Source organism: Mixophyes fleayi, chromosome 3 (assembly GCF_038048845.1).
Source record: "Mixophyes fleayi isolate aMixFle1 chromosome 3, aMixFle1.hap1, whole genome shotgun sequence".
Lineage (NCBI taxonomy): Eukaryota > Metazoa > Chordata > Amphibia > Anura > Limnodynastidae > Mixophyes > Mixophyes fleayi.
In genome coordinates this window covers 33,687,562-33,711,911 of record NC_134404.1, presented here as the reverse complement: position 1 = coordinate 33,711,911, position 24,350 = coordinate 33,687,562, and the positions used below count along the sequence as shown (strand labels likewise).

The following is a 24,350-nucleotide window of genomic DNA, read 5'->3' as shown; positions in this document are numbered from 1 at the left end:
GAAAAGCCCATTTCTACATTTTTGTTAGGATTCAAACCTACAATCTGTAAGTTACATCCAGACGTATGTGAATATTAAAAGTTTGCAAGTGAATTCATGCAATGACTCTGGTGGGACTCGAACCCACAACCTTTTAATAATTACAACATACTAGAAGTCCAATGCGCTATCCATTGCGCCACAGAGCCCCTGTTGGTAGTAATTTTCCTTTTGCTTTTACTGCTTGGAGAATAAAATATTGTAATAGATAATACAATCTTTGATGTAACAATTCTCTATATTTTAACACATACAGGTTGATGGCAGAAAAGTAGCAGACAAGATAGTGGTTAGTACCAAGTAGGAGTTCAAAGCTTGTTATTACTGATTGACAGTTGGATTCTTGGTTGAGTGAGACACAGAAGAATGTCACAGACATATTTCTTCAATTATTATCGGTAACAATGGGTTCAAGTGGTGGATTGAATTTTTTTTTCCATTGTTACAAATTTCAAAAAGTTTGTCAGATATTCACAACCTGTCTGTCTAATGGCAAAAATAACCATGTCTGTGTCTTCCAAATGCCAATTTTGGCTAGAAGTCCTGTTTGAAATAAGAGGAATCACTCCAGCATTTTATCAATTTTTTTCCAGTATTATTCCACTTTTATCATCTGTAACATTGAAATCACATGGTGGAGTGAAATAATTGATTCCATGGAAAGAAATGTTGCTATGGATTCTCAAAGTGGCAAAAATAGACATGTCTGAGTATTCCAAATGCCGAATTTGGCTAGAAGTCCTATTTCAAATATGAGGAGTCACTCCGGTATTTTATCAGGAATTTTTCCAGTATTATTCCATTTTTATCATCTGTAACATTGAAATCAAATATTGGAATGTAATAATTGATTCCATGGTAAGAAATGTTGTTATGGATTGTGAAAGTTTTACAACTCTGCAAAATGGCACTAAAAGACATGACTGAGTCTTCCAACTGGCTATTAAGCCTACAAATACTATTTCAAGTATCAGGAATTATTCCAGTATTTTGTGCTACCCAATTTGAGGATTATTAGGTAGAAAAGCCCATTTCTACATTTTTGTTAGGATTCAAACCTACAATCTGTAAGTTACATCCAGACGTATGTGAATATTAAAAGTTTGCAAGTGAATTCATGCAATAACTACAACATACTAGAAGTCCAATGCGCTATCCATTGCGCCACCGAGCCCCTGTTGGTAGTAATTTTCCTTTTGCTTTTACTGCTTGGAGAATAAAATATTGTAATAGATAATACAATCTTTGATGTAACAATTCTCTATATTTTAACACATACAGGTTGATGGCAGAAAAGTAGCAGACAAGATAGTGGTTAGTACCAAGTAGGAGTTCAAAGCTTGTTATTACTGATTAACAGTTGGATTCTTGGTTGAGTGAGACACAGAAGAATGTCACAGACATATTTCTTCAATTATTATCGGTAACAATGGGTTCAAGTGGTGGATTGAATTTTTTTTTCCATTGTTACAAATTTCAAAAAGTTTGTCAGATATTCACAACCTGTCTGTCTAATGGCAAAAATAACCATGTCTGTGTCTTCCAAATGCCAATTTTGGCTAGAAGTCCTGTTTGAAATAAGAGGAGTCACTCCAGCATTTTATCAATTTTTTTTCCAGTATTATTCCACTTTTATCATCTGTAACATTGAAATCACATGGTGGAGTGAAATAATTGATTCCATGGAAAGAAATGTTGCTATGGATTCTCAAAGTGGCAAAAATAGACATGTCTGAGTATTCCAAATGCCGAATTTGGCTAGAAGTCCTATTTCAAATATGAGGAGTCACTCCGGTATTTTATCAGGAATTTTTCCATTATTATTCCATTTTTATCATCTGTAACATTGAAAACAAATATTGGAATGTAATAATTGATTCCATGGTAAGAAATGTTGTTATGGATTGTGAAAGTTTTACAACTCTGCAAAATGGCACTAAAAGACATGACTGAGTCTTCCAACTGGCTATTAAGCCTACAAATACTATTTCAAGTATCAGGAATTATTCCAGTATTTTGTGCTACCCAATTTGAGGATTATTAGGTAGAAAAACCCATTTCTACATTTTTGTTAGGATTCAAACCTACAATCTGTAAGTTACATCCAGACGTATGTGAATATTAAAAGTCTGCAATCCATTGCGCCACAGAGCCCCTGTTGGTAGTAATTTTCCTTTTGCTTTTACTGCTTGGAGAATAAAATATTGTAATAGATAATACAATCTTTGATGTAACAATTCTCTATATTTTAACACATACAGGTTGATGGCAGAAAAGTAGCAGACAAGATAGTGGTTAGTACCAAGTAGGAGTTCAAAGCTTGTTATTACTGATTGACAGTTGGATTCTTGGTTGAGTGAGACACAGAAGAATGTCACAGACATATTTCTTCAATTATTATCGGTAACAATGGGTTCAAGTGGTGGATTGAATTTTTTTTTCCATTGTTACAAATTTCAAAAAGTTTGTCAGATATTCACAACCTGTCTGTCTAATGGCAAAAATAACCATGTCTGTGTCTTCCAAATGCCAATTTTGGCTAGAAGTCCTGTTTGAAATAAGAGGAGTCACTCCAGCATTTTATCAATATTTTTTCCAGTATTATTCCACTTTTATCATCTGTAACAATGAAATCACATGGTGGAGTGAAATAATTGATTCCATGGAATGAATTGTTGCTATGGATTGTCAAAGTGGCAAAAATAGACATGTCTGAGTATTCTAAATGCCACATTTGGCTAGAAGTCCTATTTCAAATATGAGGAGTCACTCCGGTATTTTATCAGGAATTTTTCCAGTATTATTCCACTTTTATCATCTGTAACATTGAAATCAAATATTGGAATGTAATAATTGATTCCATGGTAAGAAATGTTGTTATGGATTGTGAAAGTTTTACAACTCTGCAAAATGGCACTAAAAGACATGACTGAGTCTTCCAACTGGCTATTAAGCCTACAAATACTCTTTCAAGTATCAGGAATTATTCCAGTATTTTGTGCTACCCAATTTGAGGATTATTAGGTAGAAAAGCCCATTTCTACATTTTTGTTAGGATTCAAACCTACAATCTGTAAGTTACATCCAGACGTATGTGAATATTAAAAGTTTGCAAGTGAATTCATGCAATGACTCTGGTGGGACTCGAACCCACAACCTTTGAATAACTACAACATACTAGAAGTCCAATGCGCTATCCATTGCGCCACAGAGCCCCTGTTGGTAGTAATTTTCCTTTTGCTTTTACTGCTTGGAGAATAAAATATTGTAATAGATAATACAATCTTTGATGTAACAATTCTCTATATTTTAACACATACAGGTTGATGGCAGAAAAGTAGCAGACAAGATAGTGGTTAGTACCAAGTAGGAGCTCAAAGCTTGTTATTACTGATTGACAGTTGGATTCTTGGTTGAGTGAGACACAGAAGAATGTCACAGACATATTTCTTCAATTATTATCGGTAACAATGGGTTCAAGTGGTGGATTGAATTTTTTTTTCCATTGTCACAAATTTCTAAAAGTTTGTCAGATATTCACAACCTGTCTGTCTAATGGCAAAAATAACCATGTCTGTGTCTTCCAAATTCCAATTTTGGCTAGAAGTCCTGTTTGAAATAAGAGGAGTCACTCCAGCATTTTATCAATTTTTTTTCCAGTATTATTCCACTTTTATCATCTGTAACAATGAAATCACATGGTGGAGTGAAATATATGATTCCATGGAAAGAAATGTTGCTATGGATTGTCAAAGTGGCAAAAATAGACATGTCTGAGTATTCTAAATGCCACATTTGGCTAGAAGTCCTATTTCAAATATGAGGAGTCACTCCGGTATTTTATCAGGAATTTTTCCAGTATTATTCCATTTTTATCATCTGTAACATTGAAATCAAATATTGGAATGTAATAATTGATTCCATGGTAAGAAATGTTGTTATGGATTGTGAAAGTTTTACAACTCTGCAAAATGGCACTAAAAGACATGACTGAGTCTTCCAACTGGCTATTAAGCCTACAAATACTATTTCAAGTATCAGGAATTATTCAAGTATTTTGTGCTACCCAATTTGAGGATTATTAGGTAGAAAAGCCCATTTCTACATTTTTGTTAGGATTCAAACCTATAATCTGTAAGTTACATCCAGACGTATGTGAATATTAAAAGTTTGCATGGGAATTGATGCAATGACTCTGGTGGGACTCGAACCCACAACCTTTGAATAACTACAACATACTAGAAGTCCAATGCGCTATCCATTGCGCCACAGAGCCCCTGTTGGTAGTAATTTTCCTTTTGCTTTTACTGCTTGGAGAATAAAATATTGTAATAGATAATACAATCTTTGATGTAACAATTCTCTATATTTTAACACATACAGGTTGATGGCAGAAAAGTAGCAGACAAGATAGTGGTTAGTACCAAGTAGGAGCTCAAAGCTTGTTATTACTGATTGACAGTTGGATTCTTGGTTGAGTGAGACACAGAAGAATGTCACAGACATATTTCTTCAATTATTATCGGTAACAATGGGTTCAAGTGGTGGATTGAATTTTTTTTTCCATTGTCACAAATTTCTAAAAGTTTGTCAGATATTCACAACCTGTCTGTCTAATGGCAAAAATAACCATGTCTGTGTCTTCCAAATTCCAATTTTGGCTAGAAGTCCTGTTTGAAATAAGAGGAGTCACTCCAGCAATTTATCAATTTTTTTTCCAGTATTATTCCACTTTTATCATCTGTAACAATGAAATCACATGGTGGAGTGAAATATATGATTCCATGGAAAGAAATGTTGCTATGGATTGTCAAAGTGGCAAAAATAGACATGTCTGAGTATTCTAAATGCCACATTTGGCTAGAAGTCCTATTTCAAATATGAGGAGTCACTCCGGTATTTTATCAGGAATTTTTCCAGTATTATTACATTTTTATCATCTGTAACATTGAAATCAAATATTGGAATGTAATAATTGATTCCATGGTAAGTAATGTTGTTATGGATTGTGAAAGTTTTACAACTCTGCAAAATGGCACTAAAAGACATGACTGAGTCTTCCAACTGGCTATTAAGCCTACAAATACTATTTCAAGTATCAGGAATTATTCAAGTATTTTGTGCTACCCAATTTGAGGATTATTAGGTAGAAAAGCCCATTTCTACATTTTTGTTAGGATTCAAACCTACAATCTGTAAGTTACATCCAGATGTATGTGAATATTAAAAGTTTGCAAGTGAATTCATGCAATGACTCTGGAGGGACTCGAACCCACAACCTTTGAATAACTACAACATACTAGAAGTCCAATGCGCTATCCATTGCGCCACAGAGCCCCTGTTGGTAGTAATTTTCCTTTTGCTTTTACTGCTTGGAGAATAAAATATTGTAATAGATAATACAATCTTTGATGTAACAATTCTCTATATTTTAACACATACAGGTTGATGGCAGAAAAGTAGCAGACAAGATAGTGGTTAGTACCAAGTAGGAGTTCAAAGCTTGTTATTACTGATTGACAGTTGGATTCTTGGTTGAGTGAGACACAGAAGAATGTCACAGACATATTTCTTCAATTATTATCGGTAACAATGGGTTCAAGTGGTGGATTGAATTTTTTTTTCCTTTGTTACAAATTTCAAAAAGTTTGTCAGATATTCACAACCTGTCTGTCTAATGGCAAAAATAACCACGTCTGTGTCTTCCAAATGCCAATTTTGGCTAGAAGTCCTGTTTGAAATAAGAGGAGTCACTCCAGCATTTTATCAATTTTTTTCAGTATTATTCCACTTTTATCATCTGTAACATTGAAATCACATGGTGGAGTGAAATATATGATTCCATGGAAAGAAATGTTGCTATGGATTGTCAAAGTGGCAAAAATAGACATGTCTGAGTATTCTAAATGCAACATTTGGCTAGAAGTCCTATTTCAAATATGAGGAGTCACTCCGGTATTTTATCAGGAATTTTTCCAGTATTATTCCACTTTTATCATCTGTAACATTGAAATCAAATATTGGAATGTAATAATTGATTCCATGGTAAGAAATGTTCTTATGGATTGTGAAAGTTTTACAACTCTGCAAAATGGCACTAAAAGACATGACTGAGTCTTCCAACTGGCTATTAAGCCTACAAATACTATTTCAAGTATCAGGAATTATTCCAGTATTTTGTGCTACCCAATTGGAGGATTATTAGGTAGAAAAGCCCATTTCTACATTTTTGTTAGGATTCAAACCTACAATCTGTAAGTTACATCCAGACGTATTGATGAATATTAAAAGGTTGCAAGTGAATTGATGCAATGACTCTGGTGGGACTCGAACCCACAACCTTTGAATAACTACAACATACTAGAAGTCCAATGCGCTATCCATTGCGCCACAGAGCCCCTGTTGGTAGTAATTTTCCTTTTGCTTTTACTGCTTGGAGAATAAAATATTGTAATAGATAATACAATCTTTGATGTAACAATTCTCTATATTTTAACACATACAGGTTGATGGCAGAAAAGTAGCAGACAAGATAGTGGTTAGTACCAAGTAGGAGTTCAAAGCTTGTTATTACTGATTGACAGTTGGATTCTTGGTTGAGTGAGACACAGAAGAATGTCACAGACATATTTCTTCAATTATTATCGGTAACAATGGGTTCAAGTGGTGGATTGAATTTTTTTTTCCATTGTTACAAATTTCAAAAAGTTTGTCAGATATTCACAACCTGTCTGTCTAATGGCAAAAATAACCATGTCTGTGTCTTCCAAATGCCAATTTTGGCTAGAAGTCCTGTTTGAAATAAGAGGAGTCACTCCAGCATTTTATCAATATTTTTTCCAGTATTATTCCACTTTTATCATCTGTAACAATGAAATCACATGGTGGAGTGAAATAATTGATTCCATGGAATGAATTGTTGCTATGGATTGTCAAAGTGGCAAAAATAGACATGTCTGAGTATTCTAAATGCCACATTTGGCTAGAAGTAATATTTCAAATATGAGGAGTCACTCCGGTATTTTATCAGGAATTTTTCCAGTATTATTCCATTTTTATCATCTGTAACATTGAAATCAAATATTGGAATGTAATAATTGATTCCATGGTAAGAAATGTTGTTATGCATATTGAAATTTTTACAACTCTGCAAAATGGCACTAAAAGACATGACTGAGTCTTCCAACTGGCTATTAAGCCTACAAATACTATTTCAAGTATCAGGAATTATTCCAGTATTTTGTGCTACCCAATTTGAGGATTATTAGGTAGAAAAGCCCATTTCTACATTTTTGTTAGGATTCAAACCTACAATCTGTAAGTTACATCCAGACGTATGTGAATATTAAAAGTTTGCAAGTGAATTCATGCAATGACTCTGGTGGGACTCGAACCCACAACCTTTTAATAATTACAACATACTAGAAGTCCAATGCGCTATCCATTGCGCCACAGAGCCCCTGTTGGTAGTAATTTTCCTTTTGCTTTTACTGCTTGGAGAATAAAATATTGTAATAGATAATACAATCTTTGATGTAACAATTCTCTATATTTTAACACATACAGGTTGATGGCAGAAAAGTAGCAGACAAGATAGTGGTTAGTACCAAGTAGGAGTTCAAAGCTTGTTATTACTGATTGACAGTTGGATTCTTGGTTGAGTGAGACACAGAAGAATGTCACAGACATATTTCTTCAATTATTATCGGTAACAATGGGTTCAAGTGGTGGATTGAATTTTTTTTTCCATTGTTACAAATTTCAAAAAGTTTGTCAGATATTCACAACCTGTCTGTCTAATGGCAAAAATAACCATGTCTGTGTCTTCCAAATGCCAATTTTGGCTAGAAGTCCTGTTTGAAATAAGAGGAGTCACTCCAGCATTTTATCAATTTTTTTCCAGTATTATTCCACTTTTATCATCTGTAACATTGAAATCACATGGTGGAGTGAAATAATTGATTCCATGGAAAGAAATGTTGCTATGGATTCTCAAAGTGGCAAAAATAGACATGTCTGAGTATTCCAAATGCCGAATTTGGCTAGAAGTCCTATTTCAAATATGAGGAGTCACTCCGGTATTTTATCAGGAATTTTTCCAGTATTATTCCATTTTTATCATCTGTAACATTGAAATCAAATATTGGAATGTAATAATTGATTCCATGGTAAGAAATGTTGTTATGGATTGTGAAAGTTTTACAACTCTGCAAAATGGCACTAAAAGACATGACTGAGTCTTCCAACTGGCTATTAAGCCTACAAATACTATTTCAAGTATCAGGAATTATTCCAGTATTTTGTGCTACCCAATTTGAGGATTATTAGGTAGAAAAGCCCATTTCTACATTTTTGTTAGGATTCAAACCTACAATCTGTAAGTTACATCCAGACGTATGTGAATATTAAAAGTTTGCAAGTGAATTCATGCAATAACTACAACATACTAGAAGTCCAATGCGCTATCCATTGCGCCACCGAGCCCCTGTTGGTAGTAATTTTCCTTTTGCTTTTACTGCTTGGAGAATAAAATATTGTAATAGATAATACAATCTTTGATGTAACAATTCTCTATATTTTAACACATACAGGTTGATGGCAGAAAAGTAGCAGACAAGATAGTGGTTAGTACCAAGTAGGAGTTCAAAGCTTGTTATTACTGATTAACAGTTGGATTCTTGGTTGAGTGAGACACAGAAGAATGTCACAGACATATTTCTTCAATTATTATCGGTAACAATGGGTTCAAGTGGTGGATTGAATTTTTTTTTCCATTGTTACAAATTTCAAAAAGTTTGTCAGATATTCACAACCTGTCTGTCTAATGGCAAAAATAACCATGTCTGTGTCTTCCAAATGCCAATTTTGGCTAGAAGTCCTGTTTGAAATAAGAGGAGTCACTCCAGCATTTTATCAATTTTTTTTCCAGTATTATTCCACTTTTATCATCTGTAACATTGAAATCACATGGTGGAGTGAAATAATTGATTCCATGGAAAGAAATGTTGCTATGGATTCTCAAAGTGGCAAAAATAGACATGTCTGAGTATTCCAAATGCCGAATTTGGCTAGAAGTCCTATTTCAAATATGAGGAGTCACTCCGGTATTTTATCAGGAATTTTTCCATTATTATTCCATTTTTATCATCTGTAACATTGAAAACAAATATTGGAATGTAATAATTGATTCCATGGTAAGAAATGTTGTTATGGATTGTGAAAGTTTTACAACTCTGCAAAATGGCACTAAAAGACATGACTGAGTCTTCCAACTGGCTATTAAGCCTACAAATACTATTTCAAGTATCAGGAATTATTCCAGTATTTTGTGCTACCCAATTTGAGGATTATTAGGTAGAAAAACCCATTTCTACATTTTTGTTAGGATTCAAACCTACAATCTGTAAGTTACATCCAGACGTATGTGAATATTAAAAGTCTGCAAGTGAATTCATGCAATGACTCTGGTGGGACTCGAACCCACAACCTTGGAATAACTACAACATACTAGAAGTCCAATGCGCTATCCATTGCGCCACAGAGCCCCTGTTGGTAGTAATTTTCCTTTTGCTTTTACTGCTTGGAGAATAAAATATTGTAATAGATAATACAATCTTTGATGTAACAATTCTCTATATTTTAACACATACAGGTTGATGGCAGAAAAGTAGCAGACAAGATAGTGGTTAGTACCAAGTAGGAGTTCAAAGCTTGTTATTACTGATTGACAGTTGGATTCTTGGTTGAGTGAGACACAGAAGAATGTCACAGACATATTTCTTCAATTATTATCGGTAACAATGGGTTCAAGTGGTGGATTGAATTTTTTTTTCCATTGTTACAAATTTCAAAAAGTTTGTCAGATATTCACAACCTGTCTGTCTAATGGCAAAAATAACCATGTCTGTGTCTTCCAAATGCCAATTTTGGCTAGAAGTCCTGTTTGAAATAAGAGGAGTCACTCCAGCATTTTATCAATATTTTTTCAAGTATTATTCCACTTTTATCATCTGTAACAATGAAATCACATGGTGGAGTGAAATAATTGATTCCATGGAATGAATTGTTGCTATGGATTGTCAAAGTGGCAAAAATAGACATGTCTGAGTATTCTAAATGCCACATTTGGCTAGAAGTCCTATTTCAAATATGAGGAGTCACTCCGGTATTTTATCAGGAATTTTTCCAGTATTATTCCACTTTTATCATCTGTAACATTGAAATCAAATATTGGAATGTAATAATTGATTCCATGGTAAGAAATGTTGTTATGGATTGTGAAAGTTTTACAACTCTGCAAAATGGCACTAAAAGACATGACTGAGTCTTCCAACTGGCTATTAAGCCTACAAATACTCTTTCAAGTATCAGGAATTATTCCAGTATTTTGTGCTACCCAATTTGAGGATTATTAGGTAGAAAAGCCCATTTCTACATTTTTGTTAGGATTCAAACCTACAATCTGTAAGTTACATCCAGACGTATGTGAATATTAAAAGTTTGCAAGTGAATTCATGCAATGACTCTGGTGGGACTCGAACCCACAACCTTTGAATAACTACAACATACTAGAAGTCCAATGCGCTATCCATTGCGCCACAGAGCCCCTGTTGGTAGTAATTTTCCTTTTGCTTTTACTGCTTGGAGAATAAAATATTGTAATAGATAATACAATCTTTGATGTAACAATTCTCTATATTTTAACACATACAGGTTGATGGCAGAAAAGTAGCAGACAAGATAGTGGTTAGTACCAAGTAGGAGTTCAAAGCTTGTTATTACTGATTGACAGTTGGATTCTTGGTTGAGTGAGACACAGAAGAATGTCACAGACATATTTCTTCAATTATTATCGGTAACAATGGGTTCAAGTGGTGGATTGAATTTTTTTTTTCCATTGTCACAAATTTCTAAAAGTTTGTCAGATATTCACAACCTGTCTGTCTAATGGCAAAAATAACCATGTCTGTGTCTTCCAAATGCCAATTTTGGCTAGAAGTCCTGTTTGAAATAAGAGGAGTCACTCCAGCATTTTATCAATTTTTTTTCCAGTATTATTCCACTTTTATCATCTGTAACATTGAAATCACATGGTGGAGTGAAATAATTGATTCCATGGAAAGAAATGTTGCTATGGATTCTCAAAGTGGCAAAAATAGACATGTCTAAGTATTCCAAATGCCACATTTGGCTAGAAGTCCTATTTGAAATATGAGGAGTCACTCCGGTATTTTATCAGGAATTTTTCCAGTATTATTCCACTTTTATCATCTGTAACATTGAAATCAAATATTGGAATGTAATAATTGATTCCATGGTAAGAAATGTTGTTATGGATTGTGAAAGTTTTACAACTCTGCAAAATGGCACTAAAAGACATGACTGAGTCTTCCAACTGGCTATTAAGCCTACAAATACTCTTTCAAGTATCAGGAATTATTCAAGTATTTTGTGCTACCCAATTTGAGAATTATTAGGTAGAAAAGCCCATTTCTACATTTTTGTTAGGATTCAAACCTACAATCTGTAAGTTACATCCAGACGTATGTGAATATTAAAAGTTTGCAAGTGAATTCATGCAATGACTCTGGTGGGACTCGAACCCACAACCTTTGAATAACTACAACATACTAGAAATCCAATGCGCTATCCATTGCGCCACCGAGCCCCTGTTGGTAGTAATTTTCCTTTTGCTTTTACTGCTTGGAGAATAAAATATTGTAATAGATAATACAATCTTTGATGTAACAATTCTCTATATTTTAACACATACAGGTTGATGGCAGAAAAGTAGCAGACAAGATAGTGGTTAGTACCAAGTAGGAGTTCAAAGCTTGTTATTACTGATTAACAGTTGGATTCTTGGTTGAGTGAGACACAGAAGAATGTCACAGACATATTTCTTCAATTATTATCGGTAACAATGGGTTCAAGTGGTGGATTGAATTTTTTTTTCCATTGTTACAAATTTCAAAAAGTTTGTCAGATATTCACAACCTGTCTGTCTAATGGCAAAAATAACCATGTCTGTGTCTTCCAAATGCCAATTTTGGCTAGAAGTCCTGTTTGAAATAAGAGGAGTCACTCCAGCATTTTATCAATTTTTTTTCCAGTATTATTCCACTTTTATCATCTGTAACATTGAAATCACATGGTGGAGTGAAATAATTGATTCCATGGAAAGAAATGTTGCTATGGATTCTCAAAGTGGCAAAAATAGACATGTCTGAGTATTCCAAATGCCGAATTTGGCTAGAAGTCCTATTTCAAATATGAGGAGTCACTCCGGTATTTTATCAGGAATTTTTCCATTATTATTCCATTTTTATCATCTGTAACATTGAAAACAAATATTGGAATGTAATAATTGATTCCATGGTAAGAAATGTTGTTATGGATTGTGAAAGTTTTACAACTCTGCAAAATGGCACTAAAAGACATGACTGAGTCTTCCAACTGGCTATTAAGCCTACAAATACTATTTCAAGTATCAGGAATTATTCCAGTATTTTGTGCTACCCAATTTGAGGATTATTAGGTAGAAAAACCCATTTCTACATTTTTGTTAGGATTCAAACCTACAATCTGTAAGTTACATCCAGACGTATGTGAATATTAAAAGTCTGCAAGTGAATTCATGCAATGACTCTGGTGGGACTTGAACCCACAACCTTGGAATAACTACAACATACTAGAAGTCCAATGCGCTATCCATTGCGCCACAGAGCCCCTGTTGGTAGTAATTTTCCTTTTGCTTTTACTGCTTGGAGAATAAAATATTGTAATAGATAATACAATCTTTGATGTAACAATTCTCTATATTTTAACACATACAGGTTGATGGCAGAAAAGTAGCAGACAAGATAGTGGTTAGTACCAAGTAGGAGTTCAAAGCTTGTTATTACTGATTGACAGTTGGATTCTTGGTTGAGTGAGACACAGAAGAATGTCACAGACATATTTCTTCAATTATTATCGGTAACAATGGGTTCAAGTGGTGGATTGAATTTTTTTTTCCATTGTTACAAATTTCAAAAAGTTTGTCAGATATTCACAACCTGTCTGTCTAATGGCAAAAATAACCATGTCTGTGTCTTCCAAATGCCAATTTTGGCTAGAAGTCCTGTTTGAAATAAGAGGAGTCACTCCAGCATTTTATCAATATTTTTTCCAGTATTATTCCACTTTTATCATCTGTAACAATGAAATCACATGGTGGAGTGAAATAATTGATTCCATGGAATGAATTGTTGCTATGGATTGTCAAAGTGGCAAAAATAGACATGTCTGAGTATTCTAAATGCCACATTTGGCTAGAAGTCCTATTTCAAATATGAGGAGTCACTCCGGTATTTTATCAGGAATTTTTCCAGTATTATTCCACTTTTATCATCTGTAACATTGAAATCAAATATTGGAATGTAATAATTGATTCCATGGTAAGAAATGTTGTTATGGATTGTGAAAGTTTTACAACTCTGCAAAATGGCACTAAAAGACATGACTGAGTCTTCCAACTGGCTATTAAGCCTACAAATACTCTTTCAAGTATCAGGAATTATTCCAGTATTTTGTGCTACCCAATTTGAGGATTATTAGGTAGAAAAGCCCATTTCTACATTTTTGTTAGGATTCAAACCTACAATCTGTAAGTTACATCCAGACGTATGTGAATATTAAAAGTTTGCAAGTGAATTCATGCAATGACTCTGGTGGGACTCGAACCCACAACCTTTGAATAACTACAACATACTAGAAGTCCAATGCGCTATCCATTGCGCCACAGAGCCCCTGTTGGTAGTAATTTTCCTTTTGCTTTTACTGCTTGGAGAATAAAATATTGTAATAGATAATACAATCTTTGATGTAACAATTCTCTATATTTTAACACATACAGGTTGATGGCAGAAAAGTAGCAGACAAGATAGTGGTTAGTACCAAGTAGGAGTTCAAAGCTTGTTATTACTGATTGACAGTTGGATTCTTGGTTGAGTGAGACACAGAAGAATGTCACAGACATATTTCTTCAATTATTATCGGTAACAATGGGTTCAAGTGGTGGATTGAATTTTTTTTTTCCATTGTCACAAATTTCTAAAAGTTTGTCAGATATTCACAACCTGTCTGTCTAATGGCAAAAATAACCATGTCTGTGTCTTCCAAATGCCAATTTTGGCTAGAAGTCCTGTTTGAAATAAGAGGAGTCACTCCAGCATTTTATCAATTTTTTTTCCAGTATTATTCCACTTTTATCATCTGTAACATTGAAATCACATGGTGGAGTGAAATAATTGATTCCATGGAAAGAAATGTTGCTATGGATTCTCAAAGTGGCAAAAATAGACATGTCTAAGTATTCCAAATGCCACATTTGGCTAGAAGTCCTATTTGAAATATGAGGAGTCACTCCGGTATTTTATCAGGAATTTTTCCAGTATTATTCCACTTTTATCATCTGTAACATTGAAATCAAATATTGGAATGTAATAATTGATTCCATGGTAAGAAATGTTGTTATGGATTGTGAAAGTTTTACAACTCTGCAAAATGGCACTAAAAGACATGACTGAGTCTTCCAACTGGCTATTAAGCCTACAAATACTCTTTCAAGTATCAGGAATTATTCAAGTATTTTGTGCTACCCAATTTGAGAATTATTAGGTAGAAAAGCCCATTTCTACATTTTTGTTAGGATTCAAACCTACAATCTGTAAGTTACATCCAGACGTATGTGAATATTAAAAGTTTGCAAGTGAATTCATGCAATGACTCTGGTGGGACTCGAACCCACAACCTTTGAATAACTACAACATACTAGAAATCCAATGCGCTATCCATTGCGCCACAGAGCCCCTGTTGGTAGTAATTTTCCTTTTGCTTTTACTGCTTGGAGAATAAAATATTGTAATAGATAATACAATCTTTGATGTAACAATTCTCTATATTTTAACACATACAGGTTGATGGCAGAAAAGTAGCAGACAAGATAGTGGTTGGTACCGAGTATGAGTTCAAAGCTTGTTATTACTGATTGACAGTTGGATTCTTGGTTGAGTAAGACACAGAAGAATGTCACAGACATATTTCTTCAATTATTATCGGTAACAATGGGTTCAAGTGGTGGATTGAATTTTTTTTTCCATTGTCACAAATTTCTAAAAGTTTGTCAGATATTCACAACCTGTCTGTCTAATGGCAAAAATAACCATGTCTGTGTCTTCCAAATGCCAATTTTGGCTAGAAGTCCTGTTTGAAATAAGAGGAGTCACTCCAGCATTTTATCAATTTTTTTTCCAGTATTATTCCACTTTTATCATCTGTAACATTGAAATCACATGGTGGAGTGAAATAATTGATTCCATGGAAAGAAATGTTGCTATGGATTCTCAAAGTGGCAAAAATAGACATGTCTAAGTATTCCAAATGCCACATTTGGCTAGAAGTCCTATTTGAAATATGAGGAGTCACTCCGGTATTTTATCAGGAATTTTTCCAGTATTATTCCACTTTTATCATCTGTAACATTGAAATCAAATATTGGAATGTAATAATTGATTCCATGGTAAGAAATGTTGTTATGGATTGTGAAAGTTTTACAACTCTGCAAAATGGCACTAAAAGACATGACTGAGTCTTCCAACTGGCTATTAAGCCTACAAATACTATTTCAAGTATCAGGAATTATTCCAGTATTTTGTGCTACCCAATTGGAGGATTATTAGGTAGAAAAGCCCATTTCTACATTTTTGTTAGCATTCAAACCTACAATCTGTAAGTTACATCCAGATGTATGTGAATATTAAAAGTTTGCAAGTGAATTCATGCAATGACTCTGGTGGGACTCGAACCCACAACCTTTGAATAACTACAACATACTAGAAGTCCAATGCGCTATCCATTGCGCCACAGAGCCCCTGTTGGTAGTAATTTTCCTTTTGCTTTTACTGCTTGGAGAATAAAATATTGTAATAGATAATACAATCTTTGATGTAACAATTCTCTATATTTTAACACATACAGGTTGATGGCAGAAAAGTAGCAGACAAGATAGTGGTTGGTACCGAGTATGAGTACAAAGCTTGTTATTACTGATTGACAGTTGGATTCTTGGTTGAGTAAGACACAGAAGAATGTCACAGACATATTTCTTCAATTATTATCGGTAACAATGGGTTCAAGTGGTGGATTGAATTTTTTTTTCCATTGTTACAAATTTCAAAAAGTTTGTCAGATATTCACAACCTGTCTGTCTAATGGCAAAAATAACCATGTCTGTGTCTTCCAAATGCCAATTTTGGCTAGAAGTCCTGTTTGAAATAAGAGGAGTCACTCCAGCATTTTATCAAGATTTTTTCCAGTATTATTCCACTTTTATCATCTGTAACAATGAAATCACATGGTGGAGTGAAATATATGATTCCATGGAAAGAAATGTTGCTATGGATTCTCAAAGTGGCAAAAATAGACATGTCTGAGTATTCCAAATGCCGAATTGGCTAGAAGTCCTATTTGAAATATGAGGAGTCACTCCGGTATTTTATCAGGAATTTTTCCAGTATTATTCCATTTTTATCATCTGTAACATCGAAATCAAATATTGGAATATAATAATTGATTCCATGGTAAGAAATGTTGTTATGGATATTGAAAGTTTTACAACTCTGCAAAATGGCACTAAAAGACATGACTGAGTCTTCCAACTGGCTATTAAGCCTACAAATACTATTTCAAGTATCAGGAATTATTCCAGTATTTTGTGCTACCCAATTTGAGGATTATTAGGTTAGAAAAGCCCATTTCTACATTTTTGTTAGGATTCAAACCTACAATCTGTAAGTTACATCCAGACGTATGTGAATATTAAAAGGTTGCAAGTGAATTCATGCAATGACTCTGGTGGGACTTGAACCCACAACCTTTGAATAACTACAACATACTAGAAGTCCAATGCGCTATCCATTGCGCCACAGAGCCCCCTGTTGGGTAGTAATTTTCCTTTTGCTTTTACTGCTTGGAGAATAAAATATTGTAATAGATAATACAATCTTTGATGTAACAATTCTCTATATTTTAACACATACAGGTTGATGGCAGAAAAGTAGCAGACAAGATAGTGGTTAATACCAAGTAGGAGTTCAAAGCTTGTTATTACTGATTGACAGTTGGATTCTTGGTTGAGTGAGACACAGAAGAATGTCACAGACATATTTCTTCAATTATTATCGGTAACAATGGGTTCAAGTGGTGGATTGAATTTTTTTTTCCATTGTCACAAATTTCTAAAAGTTTGTCAGATATTCACAACCTGTCTGTCTAATGGCAAAAATAACCATGTCTGTGTCTTCCAAATGCCAATTTTGGCTAGAAGTCCTGTTTGAAATAAGAGGAGTCACTCCAGCATTTTATCAATTTTTTTTCCAGTATTATTCCACTTTTATCATCTGTAACATTGAAATCACATGGTGGAGTGAAATAATTGATTCCATGGAAAGAAATGTTGCTATGGATTCTCAAAGTGGCAAAAATAGACATGTCTGAGTATTCCAAATGCCGAATTTGGCTAGAAGTCCTATTTGAAATATGAGGAGTCACTGTTGGTAGTAATTTTCCTTTTGCTTTTACTGCTTGGAGAATAAAATATTGTAATAGATAATACAATCTTTGATGTAACAATTCTCTATATTTTAACACATACAGGTTGATGGCAGAAAAGTAGCAGACAAGATAGTGGTTAGTACCAAGTAGGAGTTCAAAGCTTGTTATTACTGATTGACAGTTGGATTCTTGGTTGAGTGAGACACAGAAGAATGTCACAGACATATTTCTTCAATTATTATCGGTAACAATGGGTTCAAGTGGTGGATTGAATTTTTTTTTCCATTGTCACAAATTTCTAAAAGTTTGTCAGATATTCACAACCTGTCTGTCTAATGGCAAAAATAACCATGTCTGTGTCTTCCAAATGCCAATTTTGGCTAGAAGTCCTGTTTGAAATAAGAGGAGTCACTCCAGCATTTTATCAATTTTTTTTCCAGTATTATTCCACTTTTATCATCTGTAACATTGAAATCACATGGTGGAGTGAAATAATTGATTCCATGGAAAGAAATGTTGCTATGGATTCTCAAAGTGGCAAAAATAGACATGTCTAAGTATTCCAAATGCCACATTTGGCTAGAAGTCCTATTTGAAATATGAGGAGTCACTCCGGTATTTTATCAGGAATTTTTCCAGTATTATTCCATTTTTATCATCTGTAACATTGAAATCAAATATTGGAATGTAATAATTGATTCCATGGTAAGAAATGTTGTTATGGATTGTGAAAGTTTTACAACTCTGCAAAATGGCACTAAAAGACATGACTGAGTCTTCCAACTGGCTATTAAGCCTACAAATACTATTTCAAGTATCAGGAATTATTCCAGTATTTTGTGCTACCCAATTTGAGGATTATTAGGTAGAAAAGCCCATTTCTACATTTTTGTTAGCATTCAAACCTACAATCTGTAAGTTACATCCAGATGTATGTGAATATTAAAAGTTTGCAAGTGAATTCATGCAATGACTCTGGTGGGACTCGAACCCACAACCTTTGAATAACTACAACATACTAGAAGTCCAATGCGCTATCCATTGCGCCACAGAGCCCCTGTTGGTAGTAATTTTCCTTTTGCTTTTACTGCTTGGAGAATAAAATATTGTAATAGATAATACAATCTTTGATGTAACAATTCTCTATATTTTAACACATACAGGTTGATGGCAGAAAAGTAGCAGACAAGATAGTGGTTGGTACCGAGTATGAGTTCAAAGCTTGTTATTACTGATTGACAGTTGGATTCTTGGTTGAGTAAGACACAGAAGAATGTCACAGACATATTTCTTCAATTATTATCGGTAACAATGGGTTCAAGTGGTGGATTGAATTTTTTTTTCCATTGTTACAAATTTCAAAAAGTTTGTCAGATATTCACAACCTGTCTGTCTAATGGCAAAAATAACCATGTCTGTGTCTTCCAAATGCCAATTTTGGCTAGAAGTCCTGTTTGAAATAAGAGGAGTCACTCCAGCATTTTATCAAGATTTTTTCCAGTATTATTCCACTTTTATCATCTGTAACAATGAAATCACATGGTGGAGTGAAATATATGATTCCATGGAAAGAAATGTTGCTATGGATTCTCAAAGTGGCAAAAATAGACATGTCTGAGTATTCCAAATGCCGAATTTGGCTAGAAGTCCTATTTGAAATATGAGGAGTCACTCCGGTATTTTATCAGGAATTTTTCCAGTATTATTCCATTTTTATCATCTGTAACATCGAAATCAAATATTGGAATGTAATAATTGATTCCATGGTAAGAAATGTTGTTATGGATATTGAAAGTTTTACAACTCTGCAAAATGGCACTAAAAGACATGACTGAGTCTTCCAACTGGCTATTAAGCCTACAAATACTATTTCAAGTATCAGGAATTATTCCAGTATTTTGTGCTACCCAATTTGAGGATTATTAGGTAGAAAAGCCCATTTCTACATTTTTGTTAGGATTCAAACCTACAATCTGTAAGTTACATCCAGATGTATGTGAATATTAAAAGTTTGCAAGTGAATTCATGCAATGACTCTGGTGGGACTCGAACCCACAACCTTTGAATAACTACAACATACTAGAAGTCCAATGCGCTATCCATTGCGCCACAGAGCCCCTGTTGGTAGTAATTTTCCTTTTGCTTTTACTGCTTGGAGAATAAAATATTGTAATAGATAATACAATCTTTGATGTAACAATTCTCTATATTTTAACACATACAGGTTGATGGCAGAAAAGTAGCAGACAAGATAGTGGTTAATACCAAGTAGGAGTTCAAAGCTTGTTATTACTGATTGACAGTTGGATTCTTGGTTGAGTGAGACACAGAAGAATGTCACAGACATATTTCTTCAATTATTATCGGTAACAATGGGTTCAAGTGGTGGATTGAATTTTTTTTTCCATTGTCACAAATTTCTAAAAGTTTGTCAGATATTCACAACCTGTCTGTCTAATGGCAAAAATAACCATGTCTGTGTCTTCCAAATGCCAATTTTGGCTAGAAGTCCTGTTTGAAATAAGAGGAGTCACTCCAGCATTTTATCAATTTTTTTTCCAGTATTATTCCACTTTTATCATCTGTAACATTGAAATCACATGGTGGAGTGAAATAATTGATTCCATGGAAAGAAATGTTGCTATGGATTCTCAAAGTGGCAAAAATAGACATGTCTGAGTATTCCAAATGCCGAATTTGGCTAGAAGTCCTATTTGAAATATGAGGAGTCACTCCGGTATTTTATCAGGAATTTTTCCAGTATTATTCCATTTTTATCATCTGTAACATTGAAATCAAATATTGGAATGTAATAATTGATTCCATGGTAAGAAATGTTGTTATGGATTGTGAAAGTTTTACAACTCTGCAAAATGGCACTAAAAGACATGACTGAGTCTTCCAACTGGCTATTAAGCCTACAAATACTATTTCAAGTATCAGGAATTATTCCAGTATTTTGTGCTACCCAATTTGAGGATTATTAGGTAGAAAAGCCCATTTCTACATTTTTGTTAGGATTCAAACCTACCATCTGTAAGTTACATCCAGACGTATGTAAATACTAAAAGTTTGCAAGTGAATTCATGCAATGACTCTGGTGGGACTCGAACCCACAACCTTTGAATAACTACAACATACTAGAAGTCCAATGCGCTATCCATTGCGCCACAGAGCCCCTGTTGGTAGTAATTTTCCTTTTGCTTTTACTGCTTGGAGAATAAAATATTGTAATAGATAATACAATCTTTGATGTAACAATTCTCTATATTTTAACACATACAGGTTGATGGCAGAAAAGTAGCAGACAAGATAGTGGTTAGTACCAAGTAGGAGCTCAAAGCTTGTTATTACTGATTGACAGTTGGATTCTTGGTTGAGTGAGACACAGAAGAATGTCACAGACATATTTCTTCAATTATTATCGGTAACAATGGGTTCAAGTGGTGGATTGAATTTTTTTTTCCATTGTTACAAATTTCAAAAAGTTTGTCAGATATTCACAACCTGTCTGTCTAATGGCAAAAATAACCATGTCTGTGTCTTCCAAATGCCAATTTTGGCTAGAAGTCCTGTTTGAAATAAGAGGAATCACTCCAGCATTTTATCAAGATTTTTTCCAGTATTATTCCACTTTTATCATCTGTAACAATGAAATCACATGGTGGAGTGAAATATATGATTCCATGGAAAGAAATGTTGCTATGGATTGTCAAAGTGGCAAAAATAGACATGTCTGAGTATTCCAAATGCCACATTTGGCTAGAAGTCATATTTCAAATATGAGGAGTCACTCCGGTATTTTATCAGGAATTTTTCCAGTATTATTCCACTTTTATCATCTGTAACACTGAAATCAAATATTGGAATGTAATAATTGATTCCATGGTAAGAAATGTTGTTATGGATTGTGAAAGTTTTACAACTCTGCAAAATGGCACTAAAAGACATGACTGAGTCTTCCAACTGGCTATTAAGCCTACAAATACTATTTCAAGTATCAGGAATTATTCCAGTATTTTGTGCTACCCAATTTGAGGATTATTAGGTAGAAAAGCCCATTTCTACATTTTTGTTAGGATTCAAACCTACAATCTGTAAGTTACATCCAGACGTATGTGAATATTAAAAGTTTGCAAGTGAATTCATGCAATGACTCTGGTGGGACTCGAACCCACAACCTTTGAATAACTACAACATACTAGAAGTCCAATGCGCTATCCATTGCGCCACAGAGCCCCTGTTGGTAGTAATTTTCCTTTTGCTTTTACTGCTTGGAGAATAAAATATTGTAATAGATAATACAATCTTTGATGTAACAATTCTCTATATTTTAACACATACAGGTTGATGGCAGAAAAGTAGCAGACAAGATAGTGGTTGGTACCGAGTATGAGTTCAAAGCTTGTTATTACTGATTGACAGTTGGATTCTTGGTTGAGTAAGATACAGAAGAATGTCACAGACATATTTCTTCAATTATTATCGGTAACAATGGGTTCAAGTGGTGGATTGAATTTTTTTTTCCATTGTTACAAATTTCAAAAAGTTTGTCAGATATTCACAACCTGTCTGTCTAATGGCAAAAATAACCATGTCTGTGTCTTCCAAATGCCAATTTTGGCTAGAAGTCCTGTTTGAAATAAGAGGAATCACTCCAGCATTTTATCAAGATTTTTTCCAGTATTATTCCACTTTTATCATCTGTAACAATGAAATCACATGGTGGAGTGAAATATATGATTCCATGGAAAGAAATGTTGCTATGGATTGTCAAAGTGGCAAAAATAGACATGTCTGAGTATTCCAAATGCCACATTTGGCTAGAAGTCATATTTCAAATATGAGGAGTCACTCCGGTATTTTATCAGGAATTTTTCCAGTATTATTCCACTTTTATCATCTGTAACACTGAAATCAAATATTGGAATGTAATAATTGATTCCATGGTAAGAAATGTTGTTATGGATTGTGAAAGTTTTACAACTCTGCAAAATGGCACTAAAAGACATGACTGAGTCTTCCAACTGGCTATTAAGCCTACAAATACTATTTCAAGTATCAGGAATTATTCCAGTATTTTGTGCTACCCAATTTGAGGATTATTAGGTAGAAAAGCCCATTTCTACATTTTTGTTAGGATTCAAACCTACAATCTGTAAGTTACATCCAGATGTATGTGAATATTAAAAGTTTGCAAGTGAATTCATGCAATGACTCTGGTGGGACTCGAACCCACAACCTTTTAATAATTACAACATACTAGAAGTCCAATGCGCTATCCATTGTGCCACAGAGCCCCTGTTGGTAGTAATTTTCCTTTTGCTTTTACTGCTTGGAGAATAAAATATTGTAATAGATAATACAATCTTTGATGTAACAATTCTCTATATTTTAACACATACAGGTTGATGGCAGAAAAGTAGCAGACAAGATAGTGGTTGGTACCGAGTATGAGTTCAAAGCTTGTTATTACTGATTGACAGTTGGATTCTTGGTTGAGTAAGACACAGAAGAATGTCACAGACATATTTCTTCAATTATTATCGGTAACAATGGGTTCAAGTGGTGGATTGAATTTTTTTTTCCATTGTTACAAATTTCAAAAAGTTTGTCAGATATTCACAACCTGTCTGTCTAATGGCAAAAATAACCATGTCTGTGTCTTCCAAATGCCAATTTTGGCTAGAAGTCCTGTTTGAAATAAGAGGAATCACTCCAGCATTTTATCAAGATTTTTTCCAGTATTATTCCACTTTTATCATCTGTAACAATGAAATCACATGGTGGAGTGAAATATATGATTCCATGGAAAGAAATGTTGCTATGGATTGTCAAAGTGGCAAAAATAGACATGTCTGAGTATTCCAAATGCCACATTTGGCTAGAAGTCATATTTCAAATATGAGGAGTCACTCCGGTATTTTATCAGGAATTTTTCCAGTATTATTCCACTTTTATCATCTGTAACACTGAAATCAAATATTGGAATGTAATAATTGATTCCATGGTAAGAAATGTTGTTATGGATTGTGAAAGTTTTACAACTCTGCAAAATGGCACTAAAAGACATGACTGAGTCTTCCAACTGGCTATTAAGCCTACAAATACTATTTCAAGTATCAGGAATTATTCCAGTATTTTGTGCTACCCAATTTGAGGATTATTAGGTAGAAAAGCCCATTTCTACATTTTTGTTAGGATTCAAACCTACAATCTGTAAGTTACATCCAGACGTATGTGAATATTAAAAGTTTGCAAGTGAATTCATGCAATGACTCTGGTGGGACTTGAACCCACAACCTTTTAATAATTACAACATACTAGAAGTCCAATGCGCTATCCATTGCGCCACAGAGCCCCCTGTTGGTAGTAATTTTCCTTTTGCTTTTACTGCTTGGAGAATAAAATATTGTAATAGATAATACAATCTTTGATGTAACAATTCTCTATATTTTAACAGATACAGGTTGATGGCAGAAAAGTAGCAGACAAGATAGTGGTTAGTACCAAGTAGGAGTTCAAAGCTTGTTATTACTGATTGACAGTTGGATTCTTGGTTGAGTGAGACACAGAAGAATGTCACAGACATATTTCTTCAATTATTATCGGTAACAATGGGTTCAAGTGGTGGATTGAATTTTTTTTTCCATTGTTACAAATTTCAAAAAGTTTGTCAGATATTCACAACCTGTCTGTCTAATGGCAAAAATAAC

At 34.1% G+C, this 24,350-nt stretch overlaps 20 non-coding genes across 20 annotated transcripts; all 20 read right to left on the bottom strand.

Annotated features, from left to right (window-relative positions):
- Positions 1–102: 102 nt before the first annotated feature.
- Positions 103–188, bottom strand: TRNAR-UCU (transfer RNA arginine (anticodon UCU)). The gene is given in 2 exon segments: positions 103–138; positions 152–188. It is a non-coding gene; the product is annotated as a tRNA-Arg (tRNA).
- Positions 189–3,168: 2,980 nt separating this feature from the next.
- Positions 3,169–3,254, bottom strand: TRNAR-UCU (transfer RNA arginine (anticodon UCU)). Its single transcript is given in 2 exon segments — positions 3,169–3,204; positions 3,218–3,254. It is a non-coding gene; the product is annotated as a tRNA-Arg (tRNA).
- Positions 3,255–4,229: 975 nt separating this feature from the next.
- Positions 4,230–4,315, bottom strand: TRNAR-UCU (transfer RNA arginine (anticodon UCU)). The gene is given in 2 exon segments: positions 4,230–4,265; positions 4,279–4,315. It is a non-coding gene; the product is annotated as a tRNA-Arg (tRNA).
- A 975-nt stretch (positions 4,316–5,290) lies between these two features.
- TRNAR-UCU (transfer RNA arginine (anticodon UCU)) lies at positions 5,291–5,376 on the bottom strand. The gene is given in 2 exon segments: positions 5,291–5,326; positions 5,340–5,376. It is a non-coding gene; the product is annotated as a tRNA-Arg (tRNA).
- Positions 5,377–6,351: 975 nt separating this feature from the next.
- Positions 6,352–6,437, bottom strand: TRNAR-UCU (transfer RNA arginine (anticodon UCU)). The gene is given in 2 exon segments: positions 6,352–6,387; positions 6,401–6,437. It is a non-coding gene; the product is annotated as a tRNA-Arg (tRNA).
- Positions 6,438–7,412: 975 nt separating this feature from the next.
- TRNAR-UCU (transfer RNA arginine (anticodon UCU)) lies at positions 7,413–7,498 on the bottom strand. The gene is given in 2 exon segments: positions 7,413–7,448; positions 7,462–7,498. It is a non-coding gene; the product is annotated as a tRNA-Arg (tRNA).
- A 2,000-nt stretch (positions 7,499–9,498) lies between these two features.
- On the bottom strand, positions 9,499–9,584 carry TRNAR-UCU (transfer RNA arginine (anticodon UCU)). Its single transcript is given in 2 exon segments — positions 9,499–9,533; positions 9,548–9,584. It is a non-coding gene; the product is annotated as a tRNA-Arg (tRNA).
- A 975-nt stretch (positions 9,585–10,559) lies between these two features.
- TRNAR-UCU (transfer RNA arginine (anticodon UCU)) lies at positions 10,560–10,645 on the bottom strand. Its single transcript is given in 2 exon segments — positions 10,560–10,595; positions 10,609–10,645. It is a non-coding gene; the product is annotated as a tRNA-Arg (tRNA).
- A 976-nt stretch (positions 10,646–11,621) lies between these two features.
- TRNAR-UCU (transfer RNA arginine (anticodon UCU)) lies at positions 11,622–11,707 on the bottom strand. The gene is given in 2 exon segments: positions 11,622–11,657; positions 11,671–11,707. It is a non-coding gene; the product is annotated as a tRNA-Arg (tRNA).
- Positions 11,708–12,682: 975 nt separating this feature from the next.
- Positions 12,683–12,768, bottom strand: TRNAR-UCU (transfer RNA arginine (anticodon UCU)). The gene is given in 2 exon segments: positions 12,683–12,717; positions 12,732–12,768. It is a non-coding gene; the product is annotated as a tRNA-Arg (tRNA).
- Positions 12,769–13,743: 975 nt separating this feature from the next.
- Positions 13,744–13,829, bottom strand: TRNAR-UCU (transfer RNA arginine (anticodon UCU)). Its single transcript is given in 2 exon segments — positions 13,744–13,779; positions 13,793–13,829. It is a non-coding gene; the product is annotated as a tRNA-Arg (tRNA).
- Positions 13,830–14,805: 976 nt separating this feature from the next.
- TRNAR-UCU (transfer RNA arginine (anticodon UCU)) lies at positions 14,806–14,891 on the bottom strand. Its single transcript is given in 2 exon segments — positions 14,806–14,841; positions 14,855–14,891. It is a non-coding gene; the product is annotated as a tRNA-Arg (tRNA).
- Positions 14,892–15,866: 975 nt separating this feature from the next.
- On the bottom strand, positions 15,867–15,952 carry TRNAR-UCU (transfer RNA arginine (anticodon UCU)). Its single transcript is given in 2 exon segments — positions 15,867–15,902; positions 15,916–15,952. It is a non-coding gene; the product is annotated as a tRNA-Arg (tRNA).
- A 975-nt stretch (positions 15,953–16,927) lies between these two features.
- On the bottom strand, positions 16,928–17,013 carry TRNAR-UCU (transfer RNA arginine (anticodon UCU)). The gene is given in 2 exon segments: positions 16,928–16,963; positions 16,977–17,013. It is a non-coding gene; the product is annotated as a tRNA-Arg (tRNA).
- A 1,591-nt stretch (positions 17,014–18,604) lies between these two features.
- On the bottom strand, positions 18,605–18,690 carry TRNAR-UCU (transfer RNA arginine (anticodon UCU)). The gene is given in 2 exon segments: positions 18,605–18,640; positions 18,654–18,690. It is a non-coding gene; the product is annotated as a tRNA-Arg (tRNA).
- Positions 18,691–19,665: 975 nt separating this feature from the next.
- Positions 19,666–19,751, bottom strand: TRNAR-UCU (transfer RNA arginine (anticodon UCU)). Its single transcript is given in 2 exon segments — positions 19,666–19,701; positions 19,715–19,751. It is a non-coding gene; the product is annotated as a tRNA-Arg (tRNA).
- A 975-nt stretch (positions 19,752–20,726) lies between these two features.
- On the bottom strand, positions 20,727–20,812 carry TRNAR-UCU (transfer RNA arginine (anticodon UCU)). Its single transcript is given in 2 exon segments — positions 20,727–20,762; positions 20,776–20,812. It is a non-coding gene; the product is annotated as a tRNA-Arg (tRNA).
- Positions 20,813–21,787: 975 nt separating this feature from the next.
- On the bottom strand, positions 21,788–21,873 carry TRNAR-UCU (transfer RNA arginine (anticodon UCU)). Its single transcript is given in 2 exon segments — positions 21,788–21,823; positions 21,837–21,873. It is a non-coding gene; the product is annotated as a tRNA-Arg (tRNA).
- A 975-nt stretch (positions 21,874–22,848) lies between these two features.
- On the bottom strand, positions 22,849–22,934 carry TRNAR-UCU (transfer RNA arginine (anticodon UCU)). The gene is given in 2 exon segments: positions 22,849–22,884; positions 22,898–22,934. It is a non-coding gene; the product is annotated as a tRNA-Arg (tRNA).
- Positions 22,935–23,909: 975 nt separating this feature from the next.
- Positions 23,910–23,995, bottom strand: TRNAR-UCU (transfer RNA arginine (anticodon UCU)). The gene is given in 2 exon segments: positions 23,910–23,945; positions 23,959–23,995. It is a non-coding gene; the product is annotated as a tRNA-Arg (tRNA).
- Between the last annotated feature and the right edge of the window lie 355 nt (positions 23,996–24,350).